Genomic DNA, 13,443 nt, shown 5'->3' on the forward strand with positions numbered 1-13,443 from the left:
ATTTATTATAAATTTTTATAAATAATTATTAATTATCAAAACTGAAATTTTGAAATACAAGAAATACATCTCTTTGTTCTTTGAATATTTTATTTTGGGAATTTTCAAATCTACAGAGAAGCTGAAAGAAGAGTACCATAGTCATCTTCACATCCTTCACTTAGATTCACGAGTTGTTAATGTTTTGGCACATTCACTTGAGGAGAGATTAAGTACATATAATATAGAATGACATTTTGTTTCCCAAGTTTATACCAGCCCCAGGTTTAGAATGAAATCCTATTAATAAGTTGTAGCTCAGGCACCCTCCCTTTTTTGGTTGGATTTACAGTCCACCCAAAGGTCTCCCACCTCCTCCCTTATTCCTGAGATGTCCTGGATTTGTCTCAGATGTGCATATGCGTAAGTTTGTTGGTTACCACCTGGAACCTACTATTACCTTCTCTATACATAGCCTTCCTTTAAGAAATATACTGTATCCGTAAAGGGGTGACCTGGAAATTTCCCACAGTCCCAAGTATGCCCACAGGTACCTACCCTTCCCACCAGGCATCAAGAACTCTGATCCAGCATCTCCTTAGCAGAGCACCACTGCCCCTAGTAAATAATGCATGTTTCTCTCTCAGGCTATTACTGCTGTTCTGTGTTTTCTAATGTTATTGATGCCTTGGAACCAAGTCCATTTATAAATGCTTCCCTGTTCCTTCTGTCATGTTATACAAATCACAGAGGTACCAAAACAGCTGTTTTCCCCAATGCCTGTTTTTTAAAAAAGAAAACAACTATTTATATTTTACCCTACAGCATTAATACCATCACCAAAAGACTCAAACATGAATTCCTGGGGAACCTGGCTATGGACAGATTCCTTGTCACCATCTTTCAGTGAAGTAAAGTCCATTTTTCTCTCTGATTTCCAAAGTGTTGTTATTGGGTCTGATTTGCCTTCCTTTGTTCTCACACAGGGAAAGTTCTATTCAGCCGGCTCTTCAGTCTCTCATGCAAGTTGACCCCTAATGAACCTACCATATTTCAGTACCTGTCATGGACACCACTCCAGCTTAAGGTCTTCCCCTTCCCCCAACATTCAGGCACATTCACGCCCATACATAAACAACGCATCTATGAGAGCCAGAAATTAACCCCCAAGTTAGCATGTCTGCACATATGTGTAACATGGTAATTCAAAATAAGAAGAAAAATAATTTAGGAACAAAGTTAACAGAGAAATAAATTTATTTATGGTCAACCTAATTATACTCTTGAAGTAAGAAAAAAGTATGTGATTTGGGTTGTTGGTGAATTCTAGGAACAAACGCCTTTTGTACCTTTTGCTAGTACAGCTAACAGCTAGGAAGGGGGAACATCAAGCCTTGTAATTTGGATAAATTTTGGAATTTCTATTCATTTTGAAACCAATGAAGGAAACTAAAAACTTAGTTTAGTTCAGTGCAATTGTGGTAGTTTGGGGTTTTCTAGAAGTGTCTATGAATTTTTTAAAGCTTGGGAAATTGTTCCCCTCTGAATGTACTGCATGAGTGAACATACTAATTCTGAGAAGTGACCAATCTTTACCTTCCAGTTTTTATGGTTTCTAATGGTATAATGATGTCTAGTGCATGCGTTTAAAACTTTTGCTGGATTTAAAACAGAAACATATTTAAAAATTTTATTGACTAATTTCATATTCTTGTCTAATTGTGTTTTCATTTTAGAAAAACAAAAATAACCAGGGGCTGTTTAAAGACAAACTAATTAAAACAACATTTCTTTAAAGGTTTTTCAATGTAGCTTATGAAGATTAAACATTTAAATTAGGGGAATGCCTTTTTTTCCCCAAATTGTCTTTATTTTTGAACCTTGGGTGCTGGGAGCTTAGAATATGGAACTCTGCCCAACTTATATGTTGTAATAATTTATTAATTATTTTCACTATTTCTTCATTTATTCAATACATACATAGTAAGAGAAAAATAGTAACTTTACTCACACCATAAGACAGCTGGTAAGGCATTCTGTGAGTGCATTCCTTGTTGTTAGAGAGGGAACAGTTGTAAAAGAAGAACTGTTTCTAATGTTAAAATTTCTAAATTAAAAAAAAACTAAAAACAGTAATTTGTCCAATTTCAGACAAAATCATTGCTTTCTAACTTGCACTAGCCGATTGAAACTGGTTGATAGGTGCTGTAAAATGCCCACCTTTCCTTATTTCTCTTTTCATTTTATATTTTTGGAGAAAAGAGGGCAACATTCCACAAAGTCCCACACTTTCATTCCTTTGTTAACACCATGTTCATCTAACTGGCTTCCCATTTCATTACTTTTGTCTTGTCTTCATATATTAATTTTGCTTTTCTCTTATCTCCTCTCTAATGAAATATTCATATAACTTTCTTTCCCTTTAAATAGACTGAAAAGTAACCTTCAAATGAGAGCCAGGAGAAGAAATAATGGCCCAGTGTTTTCTTAATCTTTATGAATAACACTGTACTAAAATTTGAGGTTTCTAATTTGGTTGTTTTTTCCTGCAGTTAAACGAGTTAAATAATTAAAAAGAAAATTTATACTTACTGAAATTTTTGAAAAATTAGATTTTTACTTCAAAAACAATACTTACATATTTTATGTTTCAGTATTTTCAAAGATCTTTAGAGCAAGAATTAATTTAGATATGTCTTATCCATCAGCTGTAATGAGATGAATTTTGAGTTTGCAAGATATAAAAGAGTTTCACTTGGGAATTCCCTAGCAGTACAGTGGTTAGGGCTCCGCACTTTCACTGCCATGGGCCCAGGTTCAATCCGTGGTCAGGGAACTAAGATCCTGCAATCTGCACAGTGTGGCCAAAAAAATGAAAAAAAAAAGAGTTTCACTTGACAGCTATGGTCATGCATTCTGATAATACATATTATTATTTTATATATATTTTTATTTGTAATCTCTGAAAAATAAATGCCATGTTGGCACTAAGCACTCAATAAATCCTCAGCAGTTAAACATGGCTCCTGGGCCCCAGAAGCCCTGCCAGGACTTGGGATTCAAGAGAGGGTAAAGGGGCGGGGAGAGTGAATGAGTGCATAGGTAAGCATGGATGGTAGGGTTGTGAGATATTTTTGCTTGAGAACACTGAGTTTAAATTTGTCTATATTTTGACTTTAGAATCTCACTAAATTTGGTGTTGTTTTAACCTGTATTTTAAGATCTATTCTGTATTGTCTAGAATTATTTAAATTACTCTGAGGGTCCTATTATCTTCTTGGGGTTATATAATACAGATATGTATGTAAATATTCTGACACTCATTTGCAAACATGTTACAATTTTAATTCCCACTAAGCCTACTCGTAAGTTTAGGCTTCACATAACATAAGAGTATGTTCACCAGTTCATTTTTCCATGTGTGCAATAGTTTAGAGCATTTAATATTAATTCTGAAGAACTGAAGTTTCTTAAATTGATCTCAGTCAAAAAACAAGTTTGTATTCAGAAGGTTTAGGGAAAACAATTCCGATTCAGATGTGAGTGTCTGTATCATTTATTTTCCTTTAGTACAATTAAATCAATTAATTTTTGTAGCATATATTTTAAAGTGAAAAGAACATTTGACTTTTAAAGGAAAACTTTCCGTAAGGCATTCTCACGAAAGAAGCTTTACTGACCATTTGGAAACATTTATTTTTTAAACAAAGTGGTAAAGCAGAAATGGCCTTACCAGGCAGAAAATACTGCTCTGGGACAAAATTTCAAGTCTCTTGATAAAAAATACAATTGTGGTTAAATTCATGGGTGGCTTGTTTTGCTTTTGTTGCCAAGTGTTGGGAACCAGTGGTCTATGGTGACTGGCAGCAGTTCTCCAGGGACTTTTAAAGCATGTGACCTTCTAAGCTCTAGGACTGAGTTTTAGAGTTACCTGAAAAGCTGTCTCATTGACCAGACCTGTGTTCACTACCATCTTGTGCCTAGCTAAACAAGATGGCCAGATTAGGAAATGTTTCTGAACAGATTTATGATAAATGGATCATTTGATTTATTTTTAGTAACTTGAATGGAAACTTTGATAATATATGTTCAGAACAATTTTTATATTTGAATTAGATACAAGACTAGAGACAGTACTTTTATGGGTTGGAGAGGGTGGTGGTCTGCTTTCATTTCTTACTATTACTTTTTAAATCCTGAATGATCCCTGAAAAATATTATCATCCTTGTCTTTGTAGATGGGAAAAAGAAGACCAGAAAAGAGTGAGCAGCCTGCCCAAGGTCACACACAACCAGTAAGTACTCAAGCTCAGGCTTGCCTTTCACCAAAGTTTGTTTTTCCATTAAATCGCATGGCCCCGTCCTCCAAATATGGTACCTACCAGAATGTCCTTTAGAGATATTTAGAAATTAAAAGATCACCTTTGGAAGCAGTACTAGATGAATAAACTCTAGGCTTTCTTCTGTTTACTCAGTGAGGTGTGAAATTATCCAAGCATTTCCTCACTAGCTTATAAAAAATTAGAACCTTTTCATTGTGTTCAGTTTGAAACTTATGCAGAAGTTCTTGTGAATTTAGTTCTATATGTGATTGAATACAGGAAAAAGTGTTTAAAATTATAGGATCTTTTATAGCGCTATAATTAATCCAGGATCATTCTCCAAAAAGCTACTCAATGAAAATATAAATAGCTTTTAAACAGTTTTTTTTTTTCCTTTTTTCCAAAATTGTTCACAGTTCTACTGTTAGCCAGTTAATGTTTTTGGAGGAACTGTTTGGAGTAATAATAGAACTGAAAATGAACACAGTGAAGATGTCAAACATTGTTAATCTAGTGTTCCATTATAAATATGCTAATGTAACATATCTGGCAGGAGTTGGAATTTCTAACATGTAGCATACTGATGCATAATGAGTTTATGCTATATAGCTATTCCACAGAGTTTAACAAATCCTTCAGTTTTTGGCAAACTTTAGTGTGATTAGCAACTTTCTGCATCCCTTTCTATCTTTTAAGGTAACATTCTTGGATTTGAATTGTTCACTGATGTCAGTGGATCAGAGTCCTGGGTGTTAATCTAGAGAGAATGAAGGATCACAGGTTAGAGACCTGTGGAAAGTGCTAACTGCCGATGTGCGTCTGCTCTGTGTAACATCTGATTAGGCCTGTCACATTCAGCAAAGCTACTGAGAACCTGGTGGAGTTTGCCATAGATTGTAAATTCTGGGAATGCCTATGGAAAAAGACCTTTGTTCATCTCAGTGTGGATTTATTTCTTCCTCTCTTTGATCAGGGAAGAAAAAATTTTTTATTGTTGGTCTCTGTAATTTGTTCTCACATCCTTCTTTCCATATCGGTAAACAAACTGATTAGCTGTTCCTGCTGATAACAAAATAGGGGTGGAGGAATGGAGAGTAGTATTCATGAAATAAACCTAGAGTCAGGACGTGGTCACCTATTTCAAAACCTTGGAGATTATTTGTAACTTCATACAGTTTCCACCTTGTAATGTCTAACACTCAGAAGAAAAATACTTGGTTGGATTTTGAAATATTCTGACCAATTTTTTTTTTTTAAATAGATTCCCCTGAAAATCACTTAAAATAGCTAGGGTGGTGGAAAAAAAAAAAAGAGAGATAAACCAAATAGGACCTTGGTTTCCTCCTAGATAGATAAAAGAGACCTTATGCTACTGGCATTTTATCTCTGTTTCTGTGTGAGGCTAAGCAACCACCATGGGCTACTTCTTCTTGACTCACAGATGAACACAAGTAGCTGATGGAGTTTTATTTACACAGTTGAGGACAGAACAACACGACCTTCAATGGATAGCAGGGGTTCATGTTTCATAGCTTTAAGACTTTTTCTTAGAGCCATCCAAAATAATCCAGGTTTCCTTAAGACTCTGGGCATGTCACCTCAACCTGTAATTTTTGGGACTCAACCAATGTTTATTTTTAAAAATTATTTGTTTGCTCAAATAGGATGTTCATTTAAACTTAAATAATATATTACTTATTTTTATGTCTGTTTCTTAAAACCGTCCCATGGAAAAGTCCCTTTTCAAGCTAGGTTCTAAAGGAAAGGCCTGCAGATTGCCCTTTCTCAGTTCTGTTTTCATTCCAGCTTTGTAGTATTAAGGGATTTGGGAAGTTAAGATAAGATCCTCAGTCCTAACAAGCCTCACTTTTATCCAAACAAAATTTAAAACCCAAATAAGGGTGTCCATTATACTGAAGCAAATCAAAGGCACTACTAAACTTTGTTGCTTAAAAGCCAGATAATGGTTAAGTGGTTAAATGCTGAACACATGCAAAAATAAACACCAGGACAAGAATTTTCTTAATAAGAATTTTGGTAAGAAATTTAAGAAATAAATCTTAAAGTGGAAAGTATTTATATTTTTCTGCTTCAATTCTTATTTCCATTTTGTTTCCCTAAATAACTGATTATACATTTGCCACAATCCCCATAGAGATTAAGTTGGGGGGCATATTCTGACATACCTTTCTTTTAATCTCTTCCAATTCAGTTTAGTAAATTGCTCTCATGCCCTCTGCTCACACACAGATTTGAATGGTATTTACTTAGAACTCATAAGGAAAAGCCATCGTATGTTATCAAAGTGTATTTGAAAATATATAAATTATACCACATACCAAAGACATAATTCTGTTTTTAATGGATCCGCCAAAAACTGAATTGTCCTTTCCAACCAAAAACAATGTTTGATGTTACAAGAGATGTAAAACTTCTCTTAGAAGTCCTTTAAAAAATTGTTTCTTGCTGCTTTATAAGATAAGTACTACAAAACTGTACTAAATAATTTATCATTTTAATTAAGTGATTTTATACAATGCATTGTTTTGAATTTCTCACTTCTCTCATACTTGCTATTACAATATCTACTTGGGCATTTTGAATATGATAAAATCACTCTTCTCTGGAACTATATACTACACACACAGTGTTCTTAGCATTTACACTCAACATGCAGTGAAATAGATCATTAAACTACTTCTTAGAAAAACAAAGACAAATCTGGAGAAATCTTTGCTTAGTTGATTTCCTATATTTACATTGCTTTTTGTTTCTAATAGCTGTTTGACATCGCATATGGTAGCACAAAGCAAATCCAGAATCTTGTTTTAGCTTAAAACATTGGATAAAATGTGATAAGTACCACACTAACGTGGAGGATTGAGAGGCTAAAGACAATGCGTTTATTGTACTAGCCTTTAAAATTATTTTAACAACATTAAACAATGACAATTTATTTAACATTTATTATTGCTCCTGGGAGAAAAGGTGTAATTTTTAGAAATTTCACATGCTTTACATAAAACAAGCATATCTAATAGTAAATTAAAAATTTTTAAATCATAGATAATTACTAGTGTTGAAACAACTTTGTTTAGTTTTGTTTGGTAAGAAAGATTTCTCTTATAAAATATGCATTATTTTAAATAAATAATTCCAAAAAATCCTAGGATCAAGAAAGAAATTCCTGTAGCTTGATTGTCTCAGGCAGGTGATGTGAGATGGGGATGCGAGTAATTATGGTCTTTTGAGATTCTGATCTTATTTCCAGACTGCATTTGTTCCTTTTTATGTAAACAGCAGATAACTTGAACTGATTGTCAGGTCTGGTAAGTAAAAAAAGAATCAAAGCTACTGAGGAAAAAAGGTGTATTTCATAGGGTTACTAAATTCACAACAAAGCTTTGAAAGTTATTGTTGAACATGTCATTTATTTTAGAATAAGCCAGCATGGAGTGAGGATGGAATGAATTTTGCTTTAGGTCATCATTATTATAAGCTATTACTAAGATATAAACACAAAAATGTTTGAAATTCTGGTATAGAACAAGGAACTTGCACAATTGTCCTTGTCCAATAACAAAATATTACTTGGTAAGATGAACAAAGAATATTTCTTGTAAGAATGACACTGAATATTTTAAAGAAAAGAGATCTGTTGACTTTATGTGTATGTAGATGGTTTCAATTTAGAAAAGACTATTTGGGAATTTGTCCATCGCAGTTTATTTATCCACTTTATTTTCTCAAAGTCCCTCCTACTGGAAAGCATTTAAGGGTTATTCTTCTTGAAAGAGTTATATGGACTATGTGTGTCCTCTCATTGTTTCAATTAAGGGCCCTCAGCTGTTTTTCTCATTGTGAAGTGAAAAACAAAGAATTAATTTGTTCTCTTCTGTTAAAGGTCTGTTTTGCAAAGGCCAGACGTTTTGTATATTCACATGGAAAGATGGGAACTTTATGTGAAATGGCTATATTCTTGCCTAAGGAAATGTGCAGAATATATTCACTTATGGTGTTTATAAGAAACTCTTTCTGACACTTCAGTGGATAAAAGGGTTTTTGGATTATGGTATACATTATGGATGGATCTGGTACTGTGTAAGTGTTTAAGGCAAGGCACATCATGGTTAATTTATGCGCTGTCCACTTGTTTTAATCATATGAAAAAGAAAGGTGAATCTTTTTGAAGAAGCTTTGGTGATACCAAATAATAGCCAGACACCACCAATAAGCCAGATACACTTATGTCTGCACTAGAGTTAACAGTTTAAGAAAATATAAGGAGTGAATAGACCCATTTTCTTCAACAATTCATATTTTCTAAAAAAAAAAAAATCATAGAAAAATAAATGCAGTTTTCATGGCTTGTATGTTTCAAGTCCATAAACACGTAGGCTATTAAAAAAAAATTCCATAAGGGAATTATAGCCTATTTCCTCTGATAGGAAAACTTCATCTTTTAAGTATCTTACATTTGATTAAGTGTAAGAAATGAAAAGTTTATGCAGGCCAGATGAAAGATATAAGGATATACAACCTGCTTGTGTAATTATAAAGTAAACATCATTTATTTTGCTCTTATTCTGTGTTAGAAAAATGATAGATTTACATCCACTTTAAAAAATCCTGATAATAATCCTATAAAGAATGGATTGTTTTTCTCATTTTACTGATGAGGAAACTTAAGCTCCCAGAGACTAAATGACCTGTCTAAGGTTGCACCACTAATGCCTTGCCTTACTAGGATACGTGGCAACTACAACTCTTCTTTCTTGTGTATCAGACTGCCTCTTTTATGTAGTCAGGCACTCGTAATACTCATGTCCAAGTCAAGGTTCTTATAAGAAATAGAAAATGTACTCAAAGTTTTCAGAAAAGAATCAGTTGAGGAGGATATTATTTTAAATGCCTGTAAGATCTCCATAAGAATTCAGGACACGTTGAATTTGTAGCCCTTTGGAAGAGCTCCAGAGAATGCTCTCTCTCTCATCTCCATTTCTCTTCACAGCACATAAATGCTGAGCTCCCACTCATCCTCTTCCAGTCTTCTTAGTGTGCAGGACTGTGGCCAGCATCCCCATTGCTGCCTATTAGAAAGTCTCTGCAAACCTCTGATTGACCCCAGTATATATTCTGGAGCCAGGGCACTCAGTTCAAGATCTCAGGGCTAGGCTTTCAATCTCATTGCTGGTTCAATCAGATCTGATGGCAGGAATGATCACACACTCTCTCTGCTTACTTGGAGGGGCACAAATGCACATTCAGATATATCGGGTACAAGCCAGAACTTCTATTTTCCTGGGATTTGGGAATTTTATTTGCACTTTTCTGTTCCATAATTATGAGGAGCATGAAGAATTTAAGTTCACATAGGACACTGAAGAGTTGATGATTCAGTAGATGCTTTACATTTCGTGATTGGTTGGTGAAATATTTTGAGTTTCTGGATTCTAAATGAATATGTTTAAAGAATTAAAAAAGCTTTTTATAGGCCTTTTCTCCATGGGGAAGAAAATAGAGGTTATAGTCTCTTTTGCTGGTCACTAGAGTTCTCTTAACAGTAATGTTCTAGAGGAAATGTGAGAGGATATTAGTACCATTTTTCTCTTTCCTGGAAAATGATAAACGTCCATGGAGAAGAAAACCTCTCCATAGGTTATTTTTGTTTCCATTAACTTTAGTAATTGTTCTCTTTTTCAGTTGGCTGGATTAAAAGAAAAGATAATTCATGACAATACAAGAGAATTTAATTGAAAAGCCTAGGGGTGTTCTTGCATAGTAAAGAAGCAATTCAAAACATTAGTCTGTGGGCTTCCCTGGTGGTGCAGTGGTTGAGAGTCTGCCTGCCGATGCAGGGGACACGGGTTCATGCCCCGGTCCGGGAGGATCCCACATGCTGTGGAGCGGCTGGGCCCGTGAGCCGTGGATGCTGAGCCTGTGCGTCCAGAGCCTGTGCTCTGCAATGGGAGAGGCCACAACAGTGAGAGGCCCGCGTACTGCAAAACAAACAAACAAACAAGAAAACAACGTTAGTCTGTGCTTAGATACATTCCTAACGAAATTTTAAACATTACGAAGTTTGTTAACCTCTCACCATATTGTAGCAAGATACTGATTTGTCTTCGAGGTTTGTGTTGATAGCTCTTAGTTCTAAAGGACACCAAAGCTGTTAGTAAAACCCAGAGAACTAAAACTAGTCCGATAAGAAACACAGGTTTGTGTCATCAGTAGTATACATTTTCTGCCAGTCTTTATTTCTAGTACAAAAATATTTCCCAAGGAAAAGACTAGCTACAATTGGAAGACGCTTTAAACTGTTATGCCTTTGCATCATTTATTCATTAATCTTATTGAATAGTTTAAATTAAAATTACATTTGTAATAGCTGTAGCTATTGCTTAATTATGCTGCTACTACGACAAATGAATTTCTATAGACTCGATTATAAAACAATCCAGAATAAATTTATTTTCCTATTTTACCCTTTTCAGTAATATACTACTTATAAAATAAAGAGAAAGGTTGTGCGTTGAATTTATGACTATATATGAAGGCATTTTATCCTGTTTTTGGCTTTGGAAGATTTTAAGACGTTGTGAAAATATCTCCAAACTACGGCATCGTATGTTGAGGAAGTGATTAGACCATCCCATATTTTATGGTGCATAGTTTTATAGTTTAGATAGATTTCTTGTCAATCATCTGTTTCTTATTCAAATGCCAGTAAGTCACTTTATGGTGGACTGAAATTGAATATTTTATCTTTATGTAGTGTGAATTTCAATTGTATGGGATTTTGGGGAAAAGAACACCTGCACATAAACAAAAAAAAAAAGGAAATCATAGAAAATATTATCAGAGTTGTCATATCTTCAGCTACTGCCTTTTTTTTTAGAAATTCAAAATATAAAATAAGTAAATACATAAGCAAGCGTACACACACACACACACACGCATGTACTTATACTGTTATCTGGGCCTGAAGTCAGATTAACCCCAAAGCCTAGTCCAAGCGGAATATTAGATAGCTCATATACTTGGCCTCCCAAAAGCAATGAAACTGTATCATTGGCTGCAGTGGCTCTTCATGTGTATCATGTATTGTCGGAAAAAAATAACTGGACTTAACATACACAATACAGCTAAATGAATATTAGGCAAAGCATCAGTGGATGGAATATAAGCCTGGCTCAGTCTGTAATCTTTCTGAACCTCAGTTTCCATGTTTGTAAAGTGGTAATAATTGCTTGGCTTACTTTACTACGTTAATACAAAGGGTAAAATGAGATGATATATGTGAGAGTGCTTTGTTATCTAGCCCACACTCCACATAACTGACATATTATTTGGGGGAGTCAAGAGACTAAGTTATGTTTATGACTGCATTTTGGACAAAGCTTAAAAAGAATGTTTGTGTATGTTAAAGGTAATATGGTTGGATATTGGAGAATGGTTTGGAAAGTTGTTGGGTTGTGTTTTGGCTAGAAACTAAGTCACACAATTCACACATCTTTTTAAATATTGTTTTCCAAGTGACACATGCAAGTAATTTTAAAAAGTCAAATAATTCAACAAGATATATTTAAAACAAAGAGTTATCTCCTGTCCACTCTGCACCCAAATACATAGAACACATCCCTAGTCCTCAGAGTTAGCTATTTTCAACTTTTAGATACTTAGCTGATTATTTGTTTAGTATTTAACTCTGTATTTCTAAATAACATATCATACTATTTCTTGATATTTCATCTTAACTTTCCATGGGTGGAAGATAAGACTTTGGCTACCTTTCACACCATCCACCTCCCAGACACACACACAGACACACACACACGTACACTCATATACATGCACACTCCGGTGTGCACCTATCTTTGCACACCTACTCACTAGTACACCCACACGTACACTTGTATGCATGCACACTCCCATGCACACCTATCTTTGCACGCCTACTCACTAGTATACACACACGTATACATGAACACTCGTGCATACACACTGCCATGTGCACCTGTCTTTGCACACCTACTCACTAGTACACACACAGCCTCTGACATCAACCTAATATAGTTACAACATGAGTTTTGGTTGAAAAAATAGTTTTTACATTATTATGAATCTGTAATATTATTCACTACTGATGCTCACCATTATGTTTTTGTACAAAGGTTTTACTTTCCCTGATGTTATTTTATATATTCGTTTCATTTTCTATATACTAATCACTAATTAATTCCCAGACTTTCCATCGTAAGTGTAATCCTCATCTCAATAATTTCAAATACATCAAGGATTCCACCAAATTTGGCTTCTTGGGGATCTCTCCCTGAGCCCTCTGTCCTCCCACTCTCATTTTCTAGCTGTGATTCTGAGATCTCCCTTTGTCTTCACCCAAAGTATTAATTACCTGTGCTTTTTTTCTCTCTTGATTCTCTTAATTCCAGGATCTCATGTTTTATCCTTCCTTAATTTCGTCTCATTCTATTGGTACATACCTCCAGTAACATCCTAAGAAATGGATTTAGCTTGGGATTCATTTTTTTTGAAAACTTGCATATCAGAATATGTACTTATTCTACTCTCACACTTGCTAATAGTATCACGGGACTTAGAATCCAACGTTGAAAATTATTTTCTTTCAGAACTTTTGTTATTGCTCTCTCTTGCTGCTATTAGGAAGTTTCTGATTTCTAGTCCCTTGTTTGTGACCTGAACTTTTTCTGTCTAGAAGCTTTTGGGATGCTTTTCTTATTTTAAGTATTGTATCATTTCAAAATGATGGGCTTTGCTATCATCTTTTTCCCCCTGTTTCTTTGAACCCTTTGTGGGCCCTTTAACACTGGAAACATATATGCTTTGCTTTCTTAATTTTTTTCTTAATAATTTCCTCTGCATTATTTTTTCCATTCTCTCTTTTAGAAATTCTTATCATTCGTTAATTTAGTTTGAGATAGTTTCTGTAAATTTCTTAGCTTCTCTCTCTGGAAGAAGATTTATGATTTAACAGTAACTTCTAAGCTTTCTATTTTTTGTAGTATCACCTTCATAATATTCAAGAACTATTATTTGTTGTTGGAATGTTCATTTTAATAAGATCTGGTTTTATTTGTTTTATATATACATATATTCAGTCATT

The 13,443-nt window shown here is 34.4% G+C and overlaps 1 long non-coding RNA gene across 1 annotated transcript in view; it reads left to right on the top strand.

Annotated features, from left to right (window-relative positions):
- The window catches only part of LOC132483492 (uncharacterized), a 158,581-nt gene that overhangs the window by 21,309 nt on the left and 123,829 nt on the right, over positions 1–13,443 (top strand). The window contains exon 2 of the long non-coding RNA XR_009531075.1: positions 4,218–4,274. This is a non-coding gene — a long non-coding RNA (uncharacterized LOC132483492). The remainder of the gene's footprint in view (positions 1–4,217; positions 4,275–13,443) is intronic.

Source organism: Mesoplodon densirostris, chromosome 1 (assembly GCF_025265405.1).
Source record: "Mesoplodon densirostris isolate mMesDen1 chromosome 1, mMesDen1 primary haplotype, whole genome shotgun sequence".
NCBI lineage: Eukaryota > Metazoa > Chordata > Mammalia > Artiodactyla > Ziphiidae > Mesoplodon > Mesoplodon densirostris.